At 48.7% G+C, this 4,901-nt stretch overlaps 3 non-coding genes across 3 annotated transcripts; 1 reads left to right on the plus strand and 2 right to left on the minus strand.

Moving 5' to 3' along the window:
* Positions 1-452: 452 nt before the first annotated feature.
* On the minus strand, positions 453-524 carry Trnap-ugg. Its single transcript has one exon. It is a non-coding gene; the product is annotated as a tRNA-Pro (tRNA).
* A 1,987-nt stretch (positions 525-2,511) lies between these two features.
* Trnap-cgg lies at positions 2,512-2,583 on the plus strand. Its single transcript has one exon. It is a non-coding gene; the product is annotated as a tRNA-Pro (tRNA).
* A 109-nt stretch (positions 2,584-2,692) lies between these two features.
* Trnak-cuu lies at positions 2,693-2,765 on the minus strand. Its single transcript has one exon. It is a non-coding gene; the product is annotated as a tRNA-Lys (tRNA).
* Between the last annotated feature and the right edge of the window lie 2,136 nt (positions 2,766-4,901).

Genomic DNA, 4,901 nt, shown 5'->3' on the forward strand with positions numbered 1-4,901 from the left:
AGGGGAGGGGAGGGGAGGGGAGGGGAGGGGAGAAAAGAAAGGAAAAGGCTTTGATTTAAGGGCGACAGCTCATGCATCAGACCACCAATGTCCCTCCCTCTCCCGCTCCCGTACTGGGGGCAATTGCGGTGCTCTTTCATCAGATAAAGGAAGTTGCCTTGAGAAACCAGGGCCACGCCCAGAGTGCGGAGATGGTGTCCATCTTCGCTTAACCTCCTAATATCCAAGAAATCTGGGTTGAAAGTGCACCCCTTCCCTCGCACTAGTTGTCTCTGATATGATGTTCCTGAGGTCTAGGATTCCAGTTTAAATTCTGTTAGAGTTCGCGTTTCTCTTCTCTCTGCTTTCGGAAGCTTTATAGGTCCGCTCCCCGAGTCTGCACCTCCTCCTTCTGCTCTTAGAGAAAGAAACCTAAGGGGAACTTGAAAAAGGTCAAAAAACGACTCAGCACTGGGCTCGTCCGGGATTTGAACCCGGGACCTCTCGCACCCAAAGCGAGAATCATACCCCTAGACCAACGAGCCAGCACACGATAACTTCCCCCTCCCCTCTCTCTAAATGAAGTAAAGTTACTGTTTATTTTTATTCTTAATTCTTAGGTTAGTCAGTATCACTGTACACAGGAGCCGCAAGGACTCACCGGTTCACAGCCTCTGTGGGATTTCCAGAGCGAAAGCTAGTCCAGCGACATAAACCAAGGAGATGATGAGCTGGCAAAATTTCCATTCTCTAAATGCCTGACTAACATGGAATACGGATGGGCTTACCTGTCATTAGAGTAGAGGACATTCTAGGCAGGGTACCGACGTTAGAGATCACAAAGGAGAGTGCAGACAGCATTCATTTTTTCAAAATGATAAATGCCAATCAAAACAAAATACAAAACTGACAAGCCAAAGTCTTATAACTTGGCTACATAGATTTAAAGTTTTAGCCAGGCGTGATGAGAAAAACCTAAAATAGCAATACCTGAGATGTGAGCTAAAGTGGATTAGGAGTTCAAGGTCATCTCTGACTCCATAGTGAGTTTGAAACCAGCCTGCACTACATGAGACCCTCAAAAACATGTAGGGCTTCTGGTGGCGGTGGCGGTGGCGGTGGCGGTGGTGGTTTGGTTTTGGGGTTGTGTGGCAAGAAAAAGAAATAGAGTCCTAGACATCAATAGCTCTGTTTCTCTCATCTTTGGGACAGATTATTGTTCTATAGCCTAGGCTAGCCCCAAAGAAGACACCCTGTTACAAGTATACAGTTCCAGACTGCTCCTAAGTGGATTAGGTGAGAAATAACCAAGCTTTGAACTGAAGGTTCGACAAAAGGAGGGTCCTTGAGGGCTGGGAAGAGTTTCAAGACCCCAAACTGCATATTTGTCATCCCTGCACTGTGGAAGCTAAGGCTGGGGGTCAGTCTGGGTTGCAGGGACCCTGAGCTAAAGTTCTAGGAGAACCAAGCTGACCACACAGGCAAGAGGTCTTGTCCAATACACACAAGGCAGTTCAGGGTAGCAGAAAGAATGGACAGTTCAGAAGTCCAGAGCCTGGGCTCTTGGAGTTCTGCTCCCTCTGCTGGGCTGGGAACCTTTGGAAGGAGACTTCTACCCACTTCCCACCCTGCTACAGCCTAGTACAGAACTGAGACTCCCACACTATTGAATTGTGGGATTCCTCCACCCAATTCTGTTTGATCAGACCTGAATCGAATCAACCTCTCTCAGAATGAGACCTCATAGGGAGTTGCGTCCAGACTCTGGAGCCAGGCACAAGGACGACCAAAAGTGGACAAGAAGCAAGGGTGTGTGAATGGGCTCCTTGGCCCAGTCTGGGAGTCTTGCTTAGAGTGTAAGAGGGTCAAATGCTGGAGAAACTTGGCCCTCAACTGTGCTTTCCTATTAAGGGGGCAAAGCAACAGGTTTCTGTCACTGAGTCTCTACAGACAACTTCTTAGTATGGAGGGGCAAACCAGCCCAATGGTGTTGGAATCCAGAGTGGGACAAGAATTCACAATGGCACTCCAGTGGGCCAGGTCCCAGGCTCCACCCACTGTGCTGGCTAGGCCACTACGTGCCAGTTGGGTATCTGCTTTCTTTGATCGGAGGTGTCAGATAATTCAGCTGCTCCTAAGGGGCCTTTCAGTATTCCCATAGACCTGCCCATAGAACCTTCCAGACGCAGACAAAATGTTATGGCTAAGACCAATGGAACCAGACTCCAGGGGAGTGAGGCGTGGATCCTATACATTACCCAACTGGCTGAACTGTAGCTGCGTCCCCCATTCTTGGGCGTCCAGTGGGGCTGTTTGGCCATGTTTGGGAAGAGTTGGTGGGGAGGCTGTTTCTTGCCTCCACCTTGCTCTCTAGCCACAGACATAGCCTCAACTGCAGTCTCAGCCGTCAGGCAAGAACAGGCTCTGTGGTAAACTACCAAATTTTTATCCCCACTCGACAGAGTTCAGAGCGCCGCTCATTTGGGAATGAATACAGGCATTTAAGGAAGTGTAGGGAAAAGAGAGTTGTGTGGCTCGTTGGTCTAGGGGTATGATTCTCGCTTCGGGTGCGAGAGGTCCCGGGTTCAAATCCCGGACGAGCCCTGGAGGGGGTCCAGTTTCCCAATGTTTTTACTTCCGTTATTTTTAGAACTCTACCAAGTTAAAGAATGTTTCTCTGCTTATGTGGCAATCCCCGATGGCAAAACAGTAACGCCCAACGTGGGGCTCGAACCCACGACCCTGAGATTAAGAGTCTCATGCTCTACCGACTGAGCTAGCCGGGCTATGCTACAGACTTCTGTCCAAGAAGTCACAGAACCATTATTGTTCTTTTCTCTCAGTGAAATGGTGGAGAAAATTTCAAGTGGAAAACAAAGAGAGCGCAAGACCATCTAGCGAGGACTGGGGGAGTACACGCGGGCATGGATCTACCGAGGTGCGGGTTGAGCATCCGCTAGGAGACCAGTGTGACGCACTGAGGACAGGGGCGTCTGCTCTGAAAGGTGGAAGCTTCGCTCTCCATGTGAAGGAGAGTAGGTTAGTGAAAATAAGGAGAACAAGGTGTGTCTCCCTGCAATGGTTCTTAAAGGATGGGTCTCCTCTAGGCCTATGAGAGGCCTCTAGACCAAACCCAAAACCCAGCAGGAGGCCACCATTTCGCCACCCACCTGCTATCTAGTGGGCGTCCCTTTAAAATTCATTCTTTGACAATTTCATGCATTTATATAACGTATGTTGGTCATTTCACTCCTCCATTTTCCACCCACTCCAGCTGGTCCTCGCTTATTCCCGAAAAAAGCCTCTCTCCTATTTTCGTGTCTGTTGTTTTGCTTGCACGCTTCTTAGTTTGGGTTTTTGATTTGTAGCCCTGTGAGTTTTAATAGGGTTGCTTGCATGAGCGTGGAGCATGACCCCCCCCACCCCACCCTAGCAACCATTAATTGGCTATAGCCCTCGAGGCGGTATGAAGCCTCTGACTGGATTCTTTTTGTTACCCAAATATTAATTGTGGGAAGGCAAGGAGAAAATCAAGGACTGGTACTTGGCAGTTTTTATAGCTCTCTGGGTCTGAGGACTGTGTGTAGGGTCAAGAGCAGCCCCCAGCACCCACCAGTTCCCCGCAATGGGGAAGCACCTACCGCTGCTCTGCAGTCACTGCATGGTTGCAGCTCAGTCTGCACTACTAAAGTACGCAAGTCAAGACGACCGGCTGAGAAACCACATCAGAACAAACAGTACAGGAGAAAATTTCGCAGCAGGATGATCCAAAGGAGCTGGCCAGGAAAGGGTGGGGGTTTACACCAATCAAAGCACACCTCACATGCAAATGAGGCTTGCCTTTACACCAATCACAACATTTTCTCTTTAGCGCTAATCACAGTAGTCCCTCTACAGGAGATGTGTTTCCTGGATGAAGACACTTGTAGAATCACCAAGAGGTCTCCCGGGCTTGTGCAAAAAGACAGGTGCAAACAGAAACAGTCCTGGTTGAAGCCATGCCCTTTCGAACTGGAACACTGAGCACTGTGTGATTGTCCTAAGGCTTTTGGCGCGTGTTACAGGCAAGCAGAGCTGGTGTGGGGGCAGTTTGGCTGCTGATCTGACTGACACAGTCCTTTCTCTCAAGGACGTTAAGGGCAGCAAGGAGAGTCTGGGAGCTGCCAATTAAGAACTCAAATTGCCCCAACCACCAATGTCTTTGCTTATTCATAGAATAAAAAAATGAACATCAAAAACAGCACTTAAATTTTAAAAAAAGAAAGAAACATTTGCGAACTGTGATTTAAAAACAAAACAAAAGCCGGGCGGTGGTGGCATGCACCTTTAATCCTTGCACTTGGGAGGCAGAGGCAGGAGGATTTCTGAGTTCGAGGCCAGCCTGGTCTACAAAGTGAGTTCCAGGACACCCAGGGCTATACAGAGAAAACAGGGTTTTAGCAGTACCAAATAGCTGCCCAATATCCCAGGGGTAGTTACAGCTCATTTATCTGTCTCAATTTTTACCATCAAACAAAGTGATCAGTCAGGCGATGAGTACTTGTGAAGCCAGGGTGTCTGTCACTCTGGAGCAGACAGACAGGTAGATTCCTCTACTGAGGACCAGACTCGGGAAGTAGCTGTTTTGTGAGCATTGTTCCGTAACTCCAGTTATGACAGTGCGAGTCCCCTCTGAATGAGCCTACTGGCAGGAAGGATCTAGCTCCCATGTTAGATGGTTGTGGACTGGCCCTGTGGTTTGCCAATGATGTACCGGTGGATCTTCATGATGTTTTAAGAGTCCTAAGTGTGCTGGACAAGATGTTTCACATTAGTAACCCCAGCACATGGGAGTCAGAAAGGTATGCACAAATTTGAGGTCAATATGGGTGACATAATGAGTTCCAGGCCAGCCTAAGCCACAGTGTGATCTGTTGCAAAAC

Source organism: Mus pahari, chromosome 21 (genome assembly GCF_900095145.1).
Source record: "Mus pahari chromosome 21, PAHARI_EIJ_v1.1, whole genome shotgun sequence".
NCBI classification, from domain to species: domain Eukaryota; kingdom Metazoa; phylum Chordata; class Mammalia; order Rodentia; family Muridae; genus Mus; species Mus pahari.